The following is a 20672-nucleotide window of genomic DNA, read 5'->3' as shown; positions in this document are numbered from 1 at the left end:
TTTCTTTGGTTGAGGACTCGCTCAATACACATTTAGCAGTTTCTGTTTCACCTCGCAAGTAAGGCCAAATGTAAAGCCACTAAATAATGATTTTCACACATTTAAAAAAACCTTCTCTTACCACCCCAAAATGAGTGCTAAACCCATTCCCAAGCACAACTCAAACCACCGAAAAACGAATAAGCAGTCTTGACACACTCAAACTACGGTTTGTATTTTGTTTTTTAGCCTTTTTTTATTGTGTTTGTGGGTGGGCTGGGGAAGCATGGCCCATAGTAACCTCAGCACAGTTTAGGGAAAACAAGGAAAGCAAGTAAAGAAGTTGTGCACACACAAAAACACACAACAGATTTGAAGTGAAATTGCACAACATAAACAGTCTGCTATTCCCACCTTTGCTTTGGCCTTGCTCTCTGGGCTGCTCAGGGCTCATGTAAGCAAACCGGTGATGACTACCTTGGGGGTCCTTCCCTTAACTTAAGGAGCTGTACAAGGTGTGAGGGGAAAGGGACGACCAGCCCAGGTGACTTTGGGCTCACGCCCAATCACTGAGCCTGAAACTGGTGTCCAGACGAGGGAAGGGAACTAGTGCAAAGCTCCCAATCTCTTTGGTTGCAGATTGGCCCAATACACGGTTCACTGACACAACATCGATGTAAAAAATATTGAGTAAAAAATATAGGCAACAAAAATATCGACTCCTACATTTGAACAGGTAAGTACACAAATATTGACTAAAAATATTGATATATAATATATCGACATTTATATAAATATAAAATAAAATAATATATGTTAAATATTAAATATTATTTTAACAAACTAAAATAAATGTAATATACATTTTAATAAAATATAACAAATAAACGTAATAATAAAATAAAAACACAAACAGAATAATTTATACATATATATTCACTTTAAAACAATTAATAAACTATTATTTTTAATTCATGTTAAAAGTTTTAAATAATACAAAAAATACAATATATTAATGATTTGAAATATAGAAATACAGAAATCTATAATAATTTCTTTTTTTTATTTTGTTTTACATTTTTTTATTTATTGCAGGAGGGAAAAAAATAAAAAGACATCTCTTTATATACAAATATCAAAAGCAGAAATATCCAAACATAAATTTAACCATTAAATACATGCAGAGGATTACAGTATACATTCCCAAAAATAAGTCATTTGGTTGCTGCCGGTAAAAAGAAAGCAAAAAGAAAAAGAGTAAGCTAATCCCTCTAAGTATTTATATATATATCAAATGAATGTTCCCCAAATTTTTTCCCTCCCTTTCAATGCCTTAGTACCCCTTAACTTAGCCAATGAAAGTTCCATCGTATGTATTTAGTTAATAAGATTCCACCACTCCATAACATTAGGAGGTTCCTTAGAGATCCAAGTCCGTGCTACAACCAACCTAGCACAAGCAATAACAATAGATATCAAGTCTTTATGTTTGCTATTAGTATCTTGTATATCTAACAATACTAAATGTGCCGAAAGTGTTGGAAGTATAATTTGTCTACTGTTTAAAGCCGCTGTTAATCCTTTCCAAAACACAGCAAGTTCCGGGCATTGATAGAGCATATGTTCTATACCGGCGGCTTCTAAATTACATTTTGGACATTTAGTTCGCTCGCGAAAAGCGTTTCCAGAGGTCCAACTAGCAATTCTTTGTGGTGTATAATAAATTTGGGTCACCGTTCTATAAAATTGAAGCCTTAAGCTTGAGGATTGGACCACTTGATTTATTTGTCTGAGCGAGCCTGCAATCTGGCTAGGGCTGATATTAATACCTAGTCTGTTAGTCCATTTCTCCGCCATGTTTGCCCAATCTCCTTGCCTGTGGCTACTTAAGTAGGCATAGCTCTTGCTAATAAGTGATTTAGTATGCTTCGAATAGAGGTATTTTAAAGTATCTGAATATTCTGCTTTCTCAATTTTCATTTTATTAACCAAAAAGTCTTTCATCTGAATGTATTTAAAATGCATAGCATCACTAATTTTGTAAAGTAATTTTAGTGCGTTAAAGCTCAAAAAGCCATCCGAGCCGTATAAGTCGCCTAGAGTACTTAAGCCATGCTCTAGCCACAGGGCTCCAGCGCCATCAGAGAAGAAGCCTGGTAACCCTCAGCTCAGCATTAAAAAATGGAATCTTATCAAAAATCATTATTTGGTCCCAAATTCTTTTAATATGTCTCGCGGTCTTAAACTTCACTCTCTTAAAATAGTTGGGGTCATGCACGCGGTACAAGAACTGATTACTATCTAGTCCCAACATAAATTGATGGAAAAATAGGGAAGTATTATTAGTTACTAGGCTACGTATGCGTTGAAAGAAAGTTGCAAAAAAATATGTTTTAAAATCCGGGAAATTTAATACCCCTTTTTTGATTGGGAGTTTCAGACAAGCCATTGATCTGCGAGCTTTTTTATAGCCCCAAATATAGCTGCTAAATATACTCTCTATTTTTTTAATATATACGTTGTTGAGTTGTAAAGGGATAGATCTAAATAAGTACAGCAGTTTTGGTACAATATTCATTTTTATTAAATGTATTCGTCCTACCAAACTAAGTTGTATCTTATGCCAGTTTTTTAAAGATGCAGTTATTTCCTTAAGCAAGGGGTCATAGTTCAATGCTATAATTTTCTCTATTTCTGCAGCGAGCTTGACTCCTAAATAAATAGCATTAGTGAGAGTCCCAATATCGGTTGAGCAGGTTTGTAGTTGACGATTACTTGGGTTTTACTAACATTTAATTTATACCCTGATATCCCTCCAAATTTACTAGCTTCTTCAATTATCTCAGGGATTGCCAAAACTAGATCAGTAGTAAATATGGCTATATCGTCCGCAAAAGCGGTTATTTTCAAGCTCTTGCCTCCGTGTTGTATTGGTATTATATTATTTTGAGCTGACAGTGCATTTAAAAATGGCTCCAGAGCTAGAGCAAAGAGCAGGGGTGATAAAGGACACCCCTGCCTTGTCCCCTTTTTAACTGCAAAGTTAGCCGAATTGGCTCCAGCATAGCTAACTATTGCCATTGGTTGTTCGTACAGAGATCGAATATCTAAGATATTGCCCCTGTATACCAAATGTGCTCAACACTGCCCACAAATACTCCCACCCCACTCGGTCAAATCCTTTTTCCGCATCCAGCATAACCATTCCGAGTGGGGTGAGAGTAGTCAAGGCCACATCAAATGCAGTCACATTAATATGGGTAGTGGTGTCTCTCCCCACCACAAACCCATGCTGCTGGCAGTTCACTAAATCTGGCATAATAGAGGCAAGACGATAAGCCTAAATGTTTGCGAAGTCCTTGGCATCGGTATTTATTAATGAGATGGGCCTATATGACCGCCGGTCCTCTGGTGGTTTGCCTTTTTTCAGAAAGAATATTATTTTTGCAGTTCTCCAAGATATAGGAGCACTTCCTGTTTGCCCTACAGAATCTATCACCAAATGAAAAAGCGGGAGAAGCGGGAGAAGTTCCTTCTCACAAATTTTATATAGTTCTATAGGCAAACGGTCTTCTCCCGCAGCCTTACTTGAAGGTAGTGCTTGGATTGCTATCTCTATTTCAGTTTTAGTAATCTTAGAACCAAGTTGTTTAATTACTTCAGTATCTGGTCGGCTGGGCAAATATTTATCTAGATAATTTATAATTTCTTCCTGAGAGGGTATGTTATCTTGGGTGTATAAATGGCAATAGTATTTGGCAAATTGTTCTAAAATTTGCTCCGATTTTTTATATTCAATAGAATCTGACCCTTTTATTAATTTTATAGTAGATTTGGCTTTCTTGTCGGCTTCCTTGTAGGCCACGATCTTACTGATTCGATCGCCCCCTTATATTGGGCTAGTTTGTATTTATGTATTTTGGAGCTGAATTTTTCCCTAAGAGTCTTTTTTAGTGCCGACCTCAATGACACATATCCTAATCTCAACTCTTCAATATTTGTCTTACCCTGTATTACAGCATCTATCAATTGTTGTTCAGCTAATAGGACACTCGATGTAGTTAGCTTGTCTACCCTCCGTTTTTCAGTATTTTTCCTTAAGATGTATTGTTGCACATAACCTCTAATACTGCATTTACACGCATCCCATACAAAATTGACCATGGTTGAATTAATATTAAATGTTATAAATTCATTTATATGTGCTTTAATACCCAAAACAAATTCAGTATCTGTAAATAAATATCTAGGAAATGAAAACTGTCGGGGGTTTGCTTTTTGTCGAGGGTTTTAAATTCGAACAGTATAGGATTGTGGTCAGATGTAACTCTCGGGCAGAGCGCTATATTACAGTTATCCAAAATATTGTCTGTTGCCCATACCATATCAATTCTAGAACAGGCTCTATGGGGCGCCGAATAGTATGTGAACCCAGCTATAGTAGGGTGTTTAGTGCGCCAGACATCTTTCAAATTATGTATCCTACCCAATTCCACTATAGCTGCTCTAACTCTGCGCATCCTTATTGTATTGCTTTTACTTGTGGAATCCTTCTTATAATTCATAACACAAATAAAATCTCCCATTATCAATAATTCGCCCTCCCACTCGAGTAGTTCAATATTTAATTGTTCATAGAGCTTAGGTTCGTCGGTGTTGGGACCATAAACCAAACAAAATACGTAATATTTTTCAGAAAATTGCACCTGTGCAATTGCCCACCTCCCCCTATCATCAGCTGCAGTTTTAATGATAGCCATTCTTGTATGTTTCTGTTTCAAAATAGCTACCCCCCGGATTGATGCCCCTAACGTTGAGCAAACAACAAGATCGTAGCCCATTTGGGACAAAGGTTTACGGTCTTGAAACGAATATGGGTTTCGGAAATAAGTGCCATATGGGGTTTGTACATATTCATTTCTTCTTGTACCAATCTCCTTTTATCTTTACTATTAAGACCAGCAACATTCCACACCAAACATCTACGAAAAGACATTAATTGTAGCTAAATTTTTCATACTCCTCTGCATTATATATCGTTTAATATGCAAAAACACAAAAACGTTATCTCTATGTCTGCCCATCTTTTTTTCCTGCAATACAGTTTTTCCCCTTTTAACCCCACCCCATACCAAACCACAAACCCATCCCACCCAACCCACCCAAAAAGATCTAGAGGGAGAGCTCCCCTCTATACCCTGCTGCAGATGGATGAGCAGCATCGCGAAGTAGCAAGTGGAGAGACTATGCTGTTTGAATATCTTTATTCGGCAATTTTTCACCATAAAAGAATACAAATACATAAACATTTCAATCCCAATAAAAGATTATAAAATACAGTAAAAGCATGGACACATCATTCATCAGTTTACTGACAGTAAAATCGTCCTCAGCTAGTGGGACCTCCAATTTGTAGTTTCAGTAACCGGGAACGTGTCATCCACGCACTTCCTAAAAACTTAGCCACCCCACAGATCATACTGGCCGATGAGGACTCTGTAGAAAGGACGCGTAGTGTCTGACTATGGCACCTCAGCCCCAATTCCCTGCAGACGGGTTTCAACCAGAATTTCCGTGCCCCTTTGTAAGCTGGGCAGGCAAAGAACAGGTGAGCCACCGATTCCCTAGGGGCCGCACAGCCCGGGCAAACACGCGAGCAGGCATCTGTATTCAGCCATCCCACCGTAAACTCATGCACCGGGAGCGCCCCATATCGCAATTTTAGGTACAGCTCTCGGTCCAATGGTTTGGTTATTAAGTCTAGAAAGGGTTCCAATTTACGCACACACTTAATAGACAAAAACTGGTCAGTGAGTGAGCCCAAATTCATAGACCTCATAGTGTTATTCTGTACCCAGTCCCAGTACAGTTTTTTTATAACATCTTTCGGTGGTGGTGACTGCAACTCCCATGCCTCTCTAAGACCCAAGCTGAAAACCAATTCTTTCAGTTTATTTAACCATCTTATTTTTTTACAGGTGTCCAATAGTAGCAGTTCATCCAGCTCTTCTGCATACTTTGCGAGCTCCTCAGTTCTTCTTAGTCGGGACCAGAATAACAACGGGCGAAGCCTCACCAAGTCCTTTACTGTTTTTCTGCCCAGATCTAGTCTTAGAGGGATCATTGGGGTGGAAGTCGGGAGAGCTACCACTTTCCTAAAAAAGTTGTTTTCCGCTCTCATCAAGTCAGAAACCCCTTCAAACCCCCACAGTTCAGAGCCATAGAGTGCTGCGGGAAGGATCTGGCCCTCGTAGATGGTCATAGCTGGGGAGACCGGTTTGCTGGTTGACTCCCGGATCTCCTTCAGCGTCACCCCGGATACTCTATGATGGTTTAATAGCATTTTAGACAAATGATCCTTCCAGGTCATGTGACTGTTAATTCGGACACCAAGATAGTCAAAAGACTCGACCAGCTCAAGGGGGGCGTTATTAAGCACAAAATTATTTCTAAATCTTCTTGAGGGTGCAAAAGCCATCAATTTGGTTTTCGATGTATTGATAGTTAAGCCTCGGTTGGTGCAGAAGGAGCTAAACCGATTCAAGAGTTTTTGCAAGCCCACCGGGGATTTAGAAATTAACAGGGTGTCGTCGGCGAAGAGAAGTGTGGGGATTCTCTCCCCCGCCAGGGATGGGGCATCCGACTCCTCCCCCATCAGATGGTCAACCACTCCGTTTACGAATAGGGAGAAGAGAGTCGGAGCCATAACACAACCCTGACGCACTCCTCTTCGCACAGGGATCCTGTCTGTAAGTTGACCCTGGGATCCCCATCTAACCCTCGCATAGTTCCCCTCGTGCAGCTTTACGATTAGGCTCAGAAGACCACTGGGGATACCCATCTCTCCTAGAATTCCCCAAAGTTTTGTACGAGGGACCAGGTCGAATGCGGTTTTAAGATCAATGAAGGCCATATACAAACTGCCCTTCATGATAGTAACCGCCTTCCAATAGATGGCAAAGAGACGAAAGACCTGGTCCATCGTACCTACCTTCCTTCTGAACCCCGCTTGTAAATGGGAGAGGATACTAGCCTCCTCTATCCAGTCGCCTACTCTCGAAATGATGACCCTGCCGACCACTTTCTGGATTATGTCTATCAGACTGATGGGTCTGTAGTTTGCAGGGTCATCTCTAGCCCCCTTCTTGTGCACAGTAACTACCTCAGCCCCTTTCCAGGAGTCTGGAACCTGGTGTCCCCTCGTGATCAGGTTCATTATAATCGCGATTATTTTAGCCCAGGCCTCCGGCTCCGCCAACAATAGATCCCCAGGGATCCCATCCTGCCCAGCGGCTTTTTTTGGGGTTAGGTGTCTAATCGCCAATACTACTTCTCCCGTTGAAAACAAAAGCTCGGTATCATCCACGGGGACCCCTTCACTCAGGCTATTCACCCCAGGACTAGTTGTTTCTTCCGAGTCTCCATATAGGGATGAGAAGTGTGTAAACCATTGCTGGCAAGTTATATGATCAGACAATGGTTGCGATTTTCTCTGCCTTGTTCTATTAACCAGTTCCCAAAAGAGGTTTGGGTTCCTGCCACTCACTGCATTGGAAAGGTCCTGCCAATGCTGTTCCTCCCACTCCCGTTTGGCCAATGATAGTTCTTTCAGGTAATCCTTCCTGGCCGCTCTAACCAGTGGAGGGTCCCCTGAAAGTAGAGCTTCTGTCAATTTTTTCCTTTTACTTTTACAAAGTTCATTATACCATAGTTTGCTAAGAGTAGAGGGTATAGCAGGAGCCCTATTGCTTTTCCCCTTCGAGATAAAAAATTTACCAACTTGGTCTATTGTGGATTTATAGGCAGAGTCAAGGGAGGGGTATTGGGGACTAACGGTCCGATTTTCACCAGCCCATATTTCTAAGGTGGAAGACAAACCCTCAACCATTACTTTGATGCTTCCTATATCGCCCTCATTAAGCTTAGCCTTATCCCATTTCAGTCTACGGTTGTTATTAAATGGGATAACTTCTTTAGTTGTTTTTAGGGTGACCATCGCACACCTGTCATTCAGAACACCCCAATGGAACTTGCAACACAGGGGATTGTGGTCACTATCCTGGCTTGGGACGACCTCCATATCAATCAGGTCCGGCCAGAATCCAACATCCATTAGGATGTAATCGATTCGGGACGGACCCGAAAGTCTGTTAAAGGTCCATGCCCCTGACTGGTCAGATATAGTCCTACCATTGAGGGCTCTTAGTTTATGGTCCCTTGTCAGTGCATTAATTTGTATGGCCCTAGGCGACCACTTCCTAACAGGGGGCAGGGAAAGAGTTGGAATAGACCATTTTGAATCCTCCTCTTCGATTCCTAAGGGGTTGTCTCCGAGAAGGGGTTCAAATGTACAATTAAAATCACCCCCCACCAGAATTTTAGCTGAGCAGGGGCAATTGGCTAAGGCCAAATCCAGGGATGTTAGGGTCAAAGAGGGGGAGTCACCCTGTGTCCCTCTTGCATAAACATTAAAAAGGTCAAGCCTAGCAACATCCTCCCCTCCTTTTGCCGAGAGGTGGAGTATATCATTACACTCCACAATATGTCTTGTAACCACCCAATTCAGATCTATTTTTATCCAGACTATGAGCCCGCCTGATGGTCTGCCCTTTCCCTTACTTACTGCGGGCACACAGTGGGTGGTATACCCCGATTTATGTAATGGAACAAAACTCCATGTCTCCTGAAACAGGCAGACATCAAACTGCTCGATTTGTATGTGCCACTCCGGAATATCTAACTTCCTCTTTAGCCCAGCAATATTCCAAGAGAGGAGGTTTATTACCCTCCTTCCTCTAGGCGTGGAAGTATAACCCACCTTTGGCAACCTCTCATTAACCACCCTAGTCAAAGGGCACCCCCCCTCCTGGGCCATTGAAGTTAGGGTTGCAAAGCAATCAACCGTACTCATCACGGGCCCAGCTGGCCTAGAATCCTCAGTAATGTCAATGGTGGTCACCATGTGGTCTGTAGATAGACTAACTTCTTCAGTACCAATGCTACCCCAGAGTGGACGAGGATCCTCCACCCCTGGAGGTTCATTATCAGTTTCCCCCCCCCCCCCCTTGCCCCCAACTTCAATCACAGTCTTCCAGCCCTGACAGCTGAGAAAACCGATTATAGGTGTCCAATGGGGTAAAGGGCATCAGATGGTTCATACTGGGACCCTGGTTCTGCCTATGTCCATGAGGGACCATGGACCAGGCGGAGTGTAGATCAGGCACCCTAGTCAGCTGATGACCATACTGAGGTTGATTATTAATGTAGGGCGGAATAAAGGGCGGCCTATAAAATGGTGGTCTGTTTAAATATTTAGAGTTGGTAACTTTTGACCTGGGATAAAAGTATGTTAAAGCCCGTGGGATAACACAGGTTTCCCCACTCCCAGGTGGCCAGTTTAGGATGTAATCAACTGCCCGCGGGTCTCTAAAATTGACCACCACTAGGTCCCCCTCAATATCTTTAGTTCTACTCCCCAGCCAATTGATCCGTCTAACATGAACTATGTCCCCATCTATGTTAGGTGCTATCGGCCTGTGCAACCGCAACCAATGGATAATTTTATTTTTGAGGTCGACAAATCCCTCCTTCTTATTTTCAGTTAGCTGCGGGACCCCCGTTAGGATCACCACGTAGGGCACGGCTTCTGGGGGAATCTCTACTTGTGGAACCCTTTTATGAGGCGTTCTGCTTTTTCCATCATCCCCGTGTGCACTCTGCTTGTTACTCGTCGGGGCCTTTAGAGATGGGTTGGAGGGGCCCGCTCCTAACTCAGTAGCTGGTGCTTTAGGTTGTTTAGGCTGCGGTGTATTATGAGTTGGGGGCACAGCTCCCCCCGGCGGCTGGCGAGTTTGCTTAGCCGGAGCAGGAGCGGGAGGAATTCTAGATTTACTTTGAGGTGCGGTAGAAGGGGGTGTGGGATGTACCGCCACACTTCCTTTTTTTTTGGTATGAGTAGACATACTAGTTATGGCGGCTTCCAATATGGTTAATCTAATTTCCACCTTTTTAATTGACTCATTAATGGGTAGAAGGAGAGATCTTAACAAAAATTCCAGATTCCCTGATACTGAAGAGGGAAGTACTGGTGAAGTGATAGGTGGGGTGACTCTATTGTTATTATCAGGAACCTCATCTTGTATGGTTACTGAAGATGGACAATGACCCGGTGAAACAACTACCTGTGGAGTGTGTTCCTGCTCTACTACTGTGGGGGTCTCGGTTGTAATCGGGGTTTTTATCCCTTTACCAAAATCAGTGTGCGATGTTTTTGCTTTACCTGATACCACCCTTTGTTTCCTTCTTTTTTTACAAGGGGGCGGGCGGTGGATCTGAGCTACAGGATAAATATTAACTTTCTGCTTCCTAGATTTGGATTTGTCGGCCACACGACTACCACTAGGGGAGGGTGAAACAGTTATAATATTATCCACGGGCAAACAAGGAGTGGCTACAAAGTCACGAAACAATTGGGGGACTCCATCTTGACTTACGTTATCCTCACTTAGGCCAATCGAATCACCTTCCCGGTTTAATTCAAGTAGGCTATCAGTGAGGGGTCTATGCTTCATATTCTCAACAGAGCGACGCCGCTCTGCCCTACGCTCCGCTAGGATGGAATCCTTTTCTCCCTCGCTCCTCTTGGGAAAATAATTATCCAGGGATCCATTACGTAATCTAGATTTTTTCCCCGGGGTTTCTTCTTCTGTTGCCATATCCATTATGTGATGAACAATGTCCTCCGGACTGCAAACGAAAGAGGTCAGGCCCAGCCCAGCCTCCTGCAGCCCCTGACGGCCACAGACGGTCCCGCCCTTGTCCCGGGCTTCTCCCGGTCGCTCCCGCGCACTCCCGCGCAGCGTCGCTGGTCTAGTCAATTTGTAGGTCTGTGGTAAAGGGGAGGGGCCCGCAGGGAGAGCAGCCCAGGTGCTGTTGATCTGGGCGGCAGGCGCTTCTGGGATAGGTAGTCCCAGCCCCCGCACTCTGCTCGCAGCCCTGCAGCTCCTACGACCCACCTCTCTGCAAACAGGCAAGTCCTGGGGTAACAAACAGGCGATCCCAGCGATGAGGGACCCGCGAAGCGGGTTCCGCGAGAAGTTGGCAGTAAGTATGGATCTCTGCACGCTCAGCCCGGCACACTCCAAGGATTTCCAGCAAGGCGTCCCACAGGTAGAGCGAAGGCTCGAGTATTTCAAGCTGATGGGGAGGGGCCCGCAGGGAGAGCAGCCCAGGTGCTGTTGATCTGGGCGGCAGGCGCTTCTGGGATAGGTAGTCCCAGCCCCCGCACTCTGCTCGCAGCCCTGCAGCTCCTACGACCCACCTCTCTGCAAACAGGCAAGTCCTGGGGTAACAAACAGGCGATCCCAGCGATGCGGGACCCGCGAAGCGGGTTCCGCGAGAAGTTGGCAGTAAGTATGGATCTCTGCACGCTCAGCCCGGCACACTCCAAGGATTTCCAGCAAGGCGTCCCCTTTTAACTCCACCCCATACCAAACCACAAACCCATCCCACCCAACCCACCCAAAAAGATCTAGAGGGAGAGCTCCCCTCTATACCCTGCTGCAGATGGATGAGCAGCATCGCGAAGTAGCAAGTGGAGAGACTATGCTCGACTACCTCTGAATAAAATAGAACATTTCTTGATAAGAGAATAGAGCCTAAGTATGTTCAAAAAGATACGTATCAAAATTAATTGCGTTGTAGCACCTTCTCTCCCACGCAAACCTCCTTCTGTTCTCCAACCTCAACCAACCCAAGAGGCAAAAAAAAAAAAGAAGAAAAAAATTTTAAGAGAAAAGGGAGTAGGGAGATAAGAGGTATGGAAGGGACAAAATATAATCACAAGATAAACTTCTAAGAAGCATTAGTAAACCCCTTTTAGTCCATATTGCCCATGCCCTAATACCCCATATCAATTTCTCCCATTAACTTCAGTTATAGGTGCTTAAGTACTTAATTTAGTCAATAGTTGCTCTGCCTCCTTCTCTTCAGTGAGGAAATACACCTGTCCATTTTTAATAACCTTGAGCCTAGCCGGCTCTTGTAGGTATACCGTGCATCCAGCGCCTTTAAATGAGTCAATCATCTTGTGTAGTTGCCATCGTCTGTCCATCGTTTCTTTGCTTAAATCTGACCGAACAAAAAAGTAAGATTATCCACTGTAACTGGATTGTTACATTTTGCTTTCAGAGATACCGCTTGACGTAGTAAAAAATTCCCAAAATTAATCAATAGCGGTCTTGGATATTTGCTGGTCTTATTTCTTTGAAATATTGGCAACCGGTGGACTCGTTGTAATTGAGAATCCCAGTCCCAATCTGACAAGTCGACAAAGGCTTTTTGAAAAAGTTTCACAACAAAGGTCCGAGGGTCGGTCCCTTCTGCCTCTTCAGGTACCCCAAATAGTCTAAGATTATACCTTCTTGCCCTAGTCTCCAAATCCTTGACCTTTGCCTCTAGCTTGGCAATTCTTCCATTGTGTGTTTGCATTAAAGATTCGGATCTCGCAGCCCCTTCCTCGACCCCCACAACTCTTTGTTTCAATTCCTCTATATCTTGCGTGATCCCTCCTAATTTGCTGGATACTTCTAACATAAAAGTCTGGAGCTTGGTATTATCCTCTCGTAGTTGTAAGAAGTGTAACTGTCCCTCTTGACGCTGAGCCAAAAGTGTCCGCATAATCAGATCCATAGAAGAAGTGTTCAAATTGACGGCCCCCATATTTCCATCATTATATAAACAGTCGCTCGTACCCCCGGGCTGTTCAGTGAGTGCGTTGTCTTCTGTCTCTAAGTCAGGAAAAGGTGAAGGGACAATATTCCTGACAGTGCCAATACTGGTGTTGTTTAATTCTCCAGGTACTTCGGATGCCCCATTAGTCATTCCTACATCTGGAGGCCTTTGTATTGTAGATATTTGAGTAGCTGATTTACACATCTGCACCTGAATGTCATCGCCACCATAAGTAGCATCCAAAGTATTAGCGCTGTCAATATGTCTTATATTTGTATTTATATTTGTAATTGTGTTTCAGTTGTTAATTCACTAGCTTGAGTATCAGGGATATCCATTAGGATTTACCCCCGGCGTAGATAAATTTAAATCATCAGAGCAATTGGGAGTATTATTACCGGTCCTCAAATTCAAATCATCTTCAGGGCTTGCCCCCGAAAGTCTCAGAGCCATATTCTTGACTCGCCCCTTCGCCTGCATCCATTTTCTTAAGGGGCTCTCGTCCCTGATAAGTTTTCTCACTCCTACACCATTTGTAGCTAGATCTCTAGCCAGAGGACTGCTAATAGTTTTCTTCAATTTAGTCTTGGCTTTCACTTTCCCTTTCCCTTTTTTTAGCCCTGTTGTTTTAGAGGATTTTATCCTGTTATCGCCGGTTCTTTTCTCCTCTTCATCAGAAATTTCTTCATACTCCAAATTTAGCCCCTCTTCAACCGTCTCTAGTTCTATCGCAATTGCACCCTCGTTTTCAGAAGCCTGGATGGTTTGACCTCCTATTATTAAATTATCCATAGTATTCAGATCTGCTATTGGATACCCTATTGAAATGTCTTCTCGTATGTCCAAAGAGATTACCCTTGGTTCGGCTGAAGAGTTTGAAGACCTTGAAGAGCAATTCATTACCATATCTCCTGCCGCTTTAGAGTGTTTACTTTTCCCATCTTTGAGCACATTATTAATTACAATTTCTGCACATTCAGCTTTCCCTACATCAACCTCCGCTGGTTGTAGTGATATATTTTCCTGATTTCTATCCAGTTGCAGACTCAACCCAGTAGTTTTGTCTCCTTTGGTATTTTCTACCGCTGATCTAGGAGAGCCTGAAGAAGCCAGTGGAAGACGCTCACTTTCTTTGCTGGAGTGATCCTCTATTGCTATTACTTTTAGTGCAGCTGTATCTTGCCCCGTCTTTAGCACATTGGTCTGAACTGATAAGGGAGTCTCAATATCCACAGGCCCTACACCTCCCAGCTCCGTTGGCACATTACTGTTTTCCTGCATATTATTTCCTTTCGGTTCGTTAACAAATTTCGGGGGCTTAATTGGCTGTTTAGAAGGCAATTTCGCAGTTAGTACAGCCCCTGTTAAAGCTCCCGTTGTTTTCTGCCCGGAGCTTACTTCAGAGGTCCCGCCCACTGTTACCTTTAATGTCGCTGTTGTGCTCCCCACCGGAGAATCAGTTTTAGCAGTTTTCCCAGCTCTAGTAGTACGGGCGTTCTTGGGGGCCATTCCCTCCTTCGTAGTCCCGGCTCCCGCCTCTTCGTTCTGCTCCCGAGCCTCGTTGCCAGTGAGCAGTGCTAGGACCGCCCACCTGGCCCAGCGTCCCACAGTCAGCCGGTTCAGGGCGAGCCTCCAAGCCGGTAGCGTCTTCGGCGTCTGCCACCCCCAGCGGACCTCCAAGAATCTCAACAGTCTCATCCGTTAGGTAGGCTGGATCGGGTACACCCCCTGCGTCGCACCACTAGGCTTCTCTTCCGCTTCAACAGTCCGATACGCCCGCACTAGAGCCGCAGCCAGCCTGAGCGTGGAGTCCTGGATTAAGATGAATCGGGTGGAATCCCCATCCAGTGAAACGATGTAGCGATACTATGGGCGGCAACAATGTAACATAGTAAAATCAGAGGAGTCGAGAGCCTCTCAACACCGCTACCTTCGCTGGCAGCAACGATCCGCCATCTTGGCTCCTCCCTCTGCTTGAAATCTATAATAAACTAAAACATAAAATAATTAAAAAAAAATTCAACTTACATTTCACAATACAATCATCGCAATAGTGTTGGATAGCAAAGGGGTCAAAATAACTATTCCCACTCCAGTGAGTGCAAAAGTAGGGTAAGTGTTGGATAGCGGAGGAAATAAATTTAATATTCTAACTCCAGTGAGTGCAACAGTAGGGAAAGTGTTGGATAGCGGTTGGGTAAAAATGACTATTACCAATCTAGTAACAGCAACAGTAGGGAAAGTGTTGGGAAGCAGAGGGGTAAAAATTACTATTCCCACTCTAGTGAGAGCAATAGTAGGGAAAGTGTTGGATAGCAGAGGGGTAAACATTACTATTCCACTCCAAAGAGTGCAACAGCAGAGAAAGTGTTGGATAGAGGAGGGGTTAAAATTACTATATCCATTCCAGTGAGTGCAATAGTAGGATAGGTGTTGGATAGCAGAGTGGTAAAAATTACTATTCCCACTCCAGTGAGTGCAACAGTAAGAAAAGTGCTGGATAGCAGAGGGGTGAAAATTACTATTCCAACTCCAGTGAGTGCAACAATAGGGAAAGTGTTGGATAGCAAAGGGGTAACATGTACTATTCCCACTTCAGTGAGAGCAACAGTAGAGACGGTGTTGGATAGCGGAGGGGCTACTATTCCCACTCCAAAGAGTTCAACAGTAGGGAAAGTGTTGGCTAGAGGAGGGGTAAAAATTACTATTCCCACTCCACTGAATGCAACAGTAGGAAAAGTGTTAGATAGAGGAGGGGTAAAACGTTGTATTCCCACTACGGTGAATGCAACAGCAGGGAAAGTGTTGGATAGCAGAGGGGTAAAAATTACTATTCCCACTCCAGTGAGTGCAACAGCAGAGAGAGTGTTGAATAGCGGAGGGGAAGGAATTACTATTCCAACTCCAGTGAGTGGAACAGTAGGGAAAGTGTTGGATAGCGGAAGGGTGGAAATTACTATTCCCACTCCGTTGAGTGCAACAGTAGGGAAAGTACTGGATAGCGGAGAGACAAATATTACTATTCAAACTCAAACAGTTAAAACAAAAAAATATTTAAAACTTTAAAAAAATCATAAAAATAATTAAATAATTTAAAACATGAAAAATCGAATATATTAAATATATAAAAATAAAACATATTATAATATTAATCGCATATAACAAAAACCTACAAATAGTATATTAAATAAAATAATAAAGAAATGTATAAAAAATGATTTTTTTAAACTAGAACATATTTACAATAAAAAAATGTATTAATACATAAATGTATTTATTTTATTTCCTACCCTATAACACCACAATAATACCAAAACACTTCACATTTTTTTATTAAGTTTGCTTCCATAATTAACCTAATTAATGATCAATTAAAAAATATTATCAATAAAAACACTAATAAACATGAATTGACTACACACACTTTAACACTATAATATCCACAACACACACCTAAATTAAACTATAATATAATAAACACAATTAAAAAGTATTTTAAAAATAAAAACTATTACTATTAACAACTAATAATTAAGTAATTACAATGTATTTAAGGACCACCGTTTACCCCTTTAAAAGTAAAAACAACACACACAAATATAAACAATTACTCAAAAAAATATCAGATAATTAACATTAATTAACAACTATGTATCAGTTAATTAAATACAAATTACTTTCCGCCCTTTACTCCTAGAATCACCACAACACAGAGAGGTTGTTATTAGACGCCCTTCTCTTGGATTGGCGTATAATCTCGTTAGGATGCTTCTTCTCATTACGTGAGAAGAAGTATCCTAACAAGATTGAACTGGCAGTACCGAAAGAGAAGACAGAAAGGATAACATTTGTAAATACTTTCCATCCCTGGTACATTCAGGTGAACTCTCACACTAGATATAATGTCAGAAAGGCATAGAATGGGCATATCTTGTACTCTCTGATTTGAAGTCAAGAGTATTGCCTGTTCTTTCAGTTTCCTGAAAAGCCTCATGGTCTTTCTATGCAGACTTGGTCTATTGCTCTATGACGAGCTGCAGATCGCGTAGCATTATAATTAGGTCATGGATATCTGCCTCTGGAGTCTTTCAGGCAGCTCTTTCTTTCATTACCCAACATAGCCTCCACATCTCTAACATTATATTTGCCAAAAAACAATAATAAGATGTTTAAAGCCTATGCTGCAATTCCACCTTTGTTTCTGAATTTCAACCATAAAGGCACTTATTACCAATTGCTCTGCTTTCGTTACATTTCCCTGGGGAAGGGGGTTATAAATGTTGGGACTTAATGTTCCCTACCCAGTATAGGTGCAAGTACCTCTGCTGTGAGTGCCCGACTGCATGAGAAACTGGTATCCTGACTTTTGTTTTGGCTCTGGCATCACACTAATCTCGCATGAGTGCAGATGCATCAGCCTGTCCTTAACCATGTGAGGTCCTGGGCCTTTCCTGTAATCTAAAAGGGTGTACCAAAAATTGTAATTGTTATTGGATTTATATAGCGCTGACGCCACTCTGAAACCCAAGATTAGTGGTTAATTTAGTGGTTATTATTGGTTATTGCGATTAGTCATTGTCTCTCAAGAAAAAATTGCATTTCTTTACTCCAGTTACTTTGTGATATAATAATAAGTAGGTGTCATCATTTGTGGGGGCAATGTGGTTTCAGGTGAATGGTTAGTGAGATAGATAGGTTGGTGGAGATTAGGTAATGTTAAATTACAAGGATAGTGTTTTAAAGAGGAGAGGTTATGATATATAAAATGAGGTATAAGCCAATTGCAGAATTACAAGAGAAAGCTATACTCAGAAATGGAAGGTACGTGGAGGATGGAAGGTAAGAAGAGGGCACTCTGAAGAAGGACAGTACGTCAAAGTAAAATTTTCATGCAGGGGTTTAGGACTGTTCTGGGAGAAGGCTTTCAGAGGTAGCAAGCAATTGGAGAATGTCAGCTATAGAAAGAAACAACATTATACATAGTATTGTATATCAGGGGGAGGCAGCTTAAACATGATTCAGAGTGTACACATAATATAAACACTAAGGGGCTCATTAGGATGGTCCGCCTACCATCCCGACGTGAAGAGGGACCACCCGCCATAAGGGTGGGGGTCCCGTGGGGGCAATTAGGATGTGCCCACCACAGTGGCGGGTGCATCCCGCATATTTAACATTGCGGGGGGCGGTGCTGAAAAATGCACGTCGCGCATTCCAATGCACAACATGACAGGCACCACACGGTGCCTGCCATGTTGTCTATTGAAATGCAGGGGGTACCATAGGTGCCCCCATTTGCACCCCCCAGAGTCCCTGGGGGCCCGCAACGGGCCCTGGCAAGCATTTCCCGCATGCCTTTCCGTGGCGGCAACGCAGCCATTTCTGCCCCTATAGTAGTATGGCTGGCGGTGTCTAACAGACTCTTTTCCGCAAGGCATGTTTCCGCTCCCATAGTAATATGGCTGGCGGTGTCTAACAGACTCTTTTCCGCCAGGTCGACTTGTTGACCAGGCTGAAAAGCGGCGGACGGTCTCAGCGGACGGTCTTTCCGTCTGCCGCGGTCCCCCGCCATAGTAAAATGGCGGGGGAAATGGGTGGTGGCCGGGGAAGATCCGCCTGAGATCCTAATGACCCCCTAAGGGCCCGATTCACAAAGGTAAACTTAGACCTGAAGTCTAAGTTTAGATCTGAAGTCTACGTTTAGACCTAATCTAACTTTAGAGCTGAAGTCTAAGTTTAGACCTGAAGTCCAAAGTTAGATTTCAAGTCTAAAGTTAGATTTCAGATCTAAAGTTAGAGTTCAAGTCTAAAGTTAGATTTCAGGTCTAAAGTTAGACTTCGGGTCTAAAGATAGACTTCACATCTAAACCTAGACTTCAGGTCTAAAAATAGACTTTAGGTCTAAAAATAGACTTTAGGTCTAAAGTTAGACTTCAGGTCTAAAGTTAGACTTCAGGTTTAAAGTTAGACTTCAGGTTTAAAGTTAGACTTCAGGTCTAGGTTTGCCTTTGTGAATTGGGCCCTAACAGCCCTAGACTGTTGTGTGCCAAGCCTAGGAGAGCTCTTTTGAACCTAGACTGGAGGGGGCATGGCTTAACCGGGCTGCAAAATGACTGCTTGGTAAGCCAGCTCCGCCGGCCTTGCAACGATCCTCCTTCAATCCTCAAGCCTGAAGAGTCATTGCAATAATAGTAGGACCTCTGGGGGAAAATAACGGTGTGGAGACACAGTTCACCTGAGCTCCAGAGTCGCAACAGCAGAGGTGGCCGATTTTGCGGTGCCCTGGGCGGCGGACAGAAGGCAGCGCTGTGTGCCTGCAGTGTAGCAATCGGAGCGCTCCACGACTGGTGGAGACATCCGGACCGGGGCTGACCCTGATAATCGCTTGGCAGAAGATCCTGCCAGGAGAAGAGACCCTCGTGGAGAACAGGCTGACTCCGGTGGATCGGGCCCATTCTATCCGAAGCTGCTGAGACTGAGCCACCATCTTGGGATCAGGCGCGATTGGTTCTGGGCGCGGGTGTTCCACAGAGGTGACCCTGAGTCCCTAGACGGTTTCCAGGGGAGCGGCTGCATATTCCGACTGACGACCCCGGTGGCTCCCTACACAGCGCAGAAGGTGGGGTGGTCCTGGTGCATGAAGGTGAGCCACCCTACTGAGGTCAGGCAGGACTGACTTTGGACGTAAGGAGGGCGCAGTGGTGACCTAGACCCCGGCGGGGCTCTCCTAAGGTGCTGTGTGCCCATTGCAGTAGCAGCTGCTAATCAGGCCCCGTAGAGCCTGGCAGGCAGATCCCGGAGATCGAGGCGAGGTGGCCCTGGAGGCATGTACCCTGGTGAGTTGGCATGAGTTTGGGGGCTCCCTTCTGGTCGTGGTGACCCTCTGGAGGCAGACGGTTTAGAGGCCTGGGGTGACATTGCTGAGAAGGGCGCTGACAGGGGGAGGCCTGGCCCCGTAGCACGTGAGCCGGTGCTGTGCTTCAGCCAGAGGGACCCAGTAGACGTTGGACAGCCGCTGCTTCCAAACTAAGCCAGGTACAAGGGCTGGGCCTGGAATCCGCTGAACAATGACGTGGAGCTTCGGCATATTGTGTACGATAAACTGTGAGCAGAACTGATTGCTTGCATCGGACACATGAGAACCAGAAGGCTTAAACCTCGAAGCGTACAATAATTTAACATCGCAACACAAAGGGCAGCCACAGGTGGTGCTGTTATATGCCCTCTAGTACCATGGGTAAAACAGATGCAAAGCAACCCAAATTCAACTTGGAAAATAAAAGACATACGAGACTGACAGAAACTGAGGGGGAGGTAGACCCCGATCGACAATCTGTGTCACAGTTAGAAGAACATGGGAAAGATTTGCATTCGCTACTCCTGGAAATGAGATCAAGTCTCAAAACAATACACACTAAGCTGGATGTCCTCACCTCCCAACTGGATGCTGTCAAAAACAAGTGGACACACACGAGACCAGGCTGGATGTCCTTAAAAACAGGAGCTCTGAAAATGAGTTTCAAGTGGAAACTACTGCAGATGGACAAGGTTTTAACCCTCATAAGGGCAAAGAACAATGATTTGGAGGCTATATCTCAGAGAAACAACCTCCGTATCACTGGTATCCCCGAGACAATGGCCACGGGCAAGATGGAGACCTATGTGTCAGATCTCCTGAAGGATCTGTTTGGGCCTGGCCTGTCTGCAGTGTTCGCAGTTGAGAGGGCTCGCTGGGACCCAGACCTCCGGTTTGAGCGACACCCAGGCCGATCTTAGCCAAACTGCTGAATTATCTGAGACTAGCAGGAGAGCACGTTATGATCGACGTTAAAGGTAACTCCATCTCTTTCTACCCAGACTTTACACTGGCAGTGCAGGCGGCACACAGGGAGTTGCTGCCACGGAAGCACATTTTGATGCAGGCCAAGATCCCCTACGCCCTGCTATAACCAGCAAAACTC

Source organism: Lissotriton vulgaris, chromosome 1_1, assembly GCF_964263255.1.
Source record: "Lissotriton vulgaris chromosome 1_1, aLisVul1.2, whole genome shotgun sequence".
In the NCBI taxonomy this organism is placed as follows: Eukaryota; Metazoa; Chordata; class Amphibia; order Caudata; family Salamandridae; genus Lissotriton; species Lissotriton vulgaris.
This window is presented reverse-complemented; position numbering follows the sequence as displayed.